Below are 2,500 nucleotides of genomic sequence, written 5' to 3'. Positions count from 1 at the left end.
GGAGAAGGGTTTCGTGTGAACAGCCGTTGCACACGAGTCAGTCGATCCTAAGCCCTAAGAGAAATCCTATGAAGATGAGGTGTCCTAAAAAAACGCAGCAAACGAAACGAAACGAAGTTATTACAAAGCTTAATCATCCACTTTGACTCGAACACGAGAAAAAACATACATATATATATATATTTATTATATTTATTATATTATATTATTAAGATCCATCATGGCAACAACAGTATAGTAGAGTTGTGTAAAAAAAATATGTGTAAAAGCAATTTTTTAAACGTTTTTTTTAACCAAAAAGAAAAACGAGTCACACAAGTGCGAAACGATTATAAAATAAAATAACTTGAGCGATGTGAGAGAGAGACACACACCCATCGGGCGAAAGGGAATCCGGTTTCTATTCCGGAACCCGGCAGCGGAACCGTATACCATTCGGGCCCTCGTAAGAGTAGTTCGTCGGGGTAACCCAAAATGACCTGGAGACGCCGTCGGGAGATCCGGGAAGAGTTTTCTTTTCTGTATAAGCGTTCGAGTTCCCTGGAAACCTCTAGCAGGGAGATAGGGTTTGGAACGCGAAGAGCACCGCAGTTGCGGCGGTGTCCGGATCTTCCCCTCGGACCTTGAAAATCCAGGAGAGGGCCACGTGGAGGTGTCGCGCCGGTTCGTACCCATATCCGCAGCAGGTCTCCAAGGTAAAGAGCCTCTAGTCGATAGATTAATGTAGGTAAGGGAAGTCGGCAAATTGGATCCGTAACTTCGGAATAAGGATTGGCTCTGAGGAGCGGGGCGTGTCGGGCTTGGTCGGGAAGCGAGTCTGGCTGACGTGCCGGGCCTGGGCGAGGTGAACGGCGTCGAACGGATTCGTTCGTTCTCGTCGGGATCCGAGCTCGGTCCCGTGCCTTGGCCTCCCGCGGATCTTCCTTGCTGCGAGGCTTTCGTTGGCGGCTTGCCGTCGTCGATCGTCCTCTTCGGCCGCCATTCAACACTCAGCTCAGAACTGGCACGGACTAGGGGAATCCGACTGTCTAATTAAAACAAAGCATTGCGATGGCCCCCAAGGGTGTTGACGCAATGTGATTTCTGCCCAGTGCTCTGAATGTCAACGTGAAGAAATTCAAAAAAGCGCGGGTAAACGGCGGGAGTAACTATGACTCTCTTAATAATGAAACTAATGGATTTCATTAAGATCTTTATAAAGTGAGTTTCCACTGGTATTCACGACGTGGTAAAGCTTTCAAGGCGTTAATTACAATCTGCTTCCTATTAGCATGGTTGGTCGCCAACAACTGGTGGAGCCAATCTGGCTGACTATCCCCTTTGGTCTCCAGGTGTGCTAAGTCTAAATTGAGCACCATGGCTGCTAGTGCTATTGGCTTGCCCACTAGTGCTTTCAATGAATTCAGCCCAGGAACTTTGAGATCCAATGATGTTAACATTCCTTTCTCCACTCGAGCGACAGCTGAGGGAGCGATGTAGGTGCCATCTCGGTTGATAATCCTAACCACTGTAGACCGTTGAGGTCCGGGATCTGAGTCTGGAGATCCTGAGGATTCTCGAGGAGGACAGCATGGCTCCGACTCTGCAGGAGGGCAACAGACTGCCACGGGTCTTGAGTATGAGATTATTGCAGGAGGTGGAGGTGGAATCGTCTCCTCCCTCACTTGCTTGAGACGGGTTTCCTCAATAGCTCGAACGGTTCCCGCTATCGCTTGAGAAGCGTGAGTAACCTGTGAGGCGAATTCTGACATTTGGGCCTGATGGGCTGATTTTTCGTGAATCAAAGATTTATGAGCGGTGGTCCTCAAAGGATCGGCGGATATTATATCCTCGTTCCATGTGCCAACCCATACCTCCTCGCGGTGGGGACCGGGCAACGTTGCGGGTCGGCAATCCAGCCGCCTCGCAACGGCCAACAGGGCTCTGGCTTCAAACCTCCGGGGGGTTGCCTTCCCGTCGGGGGTTCATTCAGTAGGCCCGATCGAAACGCGAAGTATGACCACTAGCCGGCGGGGGCCTCGGCCCGCCGGCCCTACTGATCCAGTAGATTCCCGCGACTCTTCCCCTTCTCCCGAACCCGCGCCCCAGCAGCGACCTCGGCGAACCCGCGTTGCCGTAAATGCGCCCCCTGCCAGACCACCAGACGGGGCTCGCGCTCTACGGTCACGCCCTCGTATTGAGCAGGCTCCGGTTCCCGAAGTGCCAATTCAACCTTCGGGGGACCTTTGGTTAGGTCTGGGTTAGGTCTGGGTTAGGTCTGGGTTAGGTCTGGGTTAGGACTGGGTTAGGACTGGGTTAGGTCTGGGTTAGGTCTGGGTTATTTCTGGGTTAGGTCTGGGTTAGGTCTGGGTTAGGTCTGGGTTAGGACTGGGTTAGGACTGGGTTAGGTCTGGGTTAGGACTGGGTTAGGTCTGGGTTAGGTCTGGGTTAGGTCTGGGTTAGGTCTGGGTTAGTACTGGATTTGGTTTGGTCGGGCTTCGGTTGAGACTAGATTCGAGTA

The 2,500-nt window shown here is 51.7% G+C and overlaps 1 pseudogene; it reads left to right on the top strand.

The window, feature by feature from the left end:
• The window catches only part of LOC143350728 (large subunit ribosomal RNA), a 3,084-nt pseudogene extending 1,833 nt beyond the window's left edge, over positions 1-1,251 (top strand).
• The last annotated feature ends 1,249 nt before the right edge of the window (positions 1,252-2,500 follow it).

This window comes from Colletes latitarsis, unplaced genomic scaffold, assembly GCF_051014445.1.
Source record: "Colletes latitarsis isolate SP2378_abdomen unplaced genomic scaffold, iyColLati1 scaffold0025, whole genome shotgun sequence".
NCBI classification, from domain to species: Eukaryota; Metazoa; Arthropoda; class Insecta; order Hymenoptera; family Colletidae; genus Colletes; species Colletes latitarsis.
The sequence above is the reverse complement of the archived record's forward strand: the minus strand, read 5'-3'. Positions and strand labels throughout refer to the sequence as shown.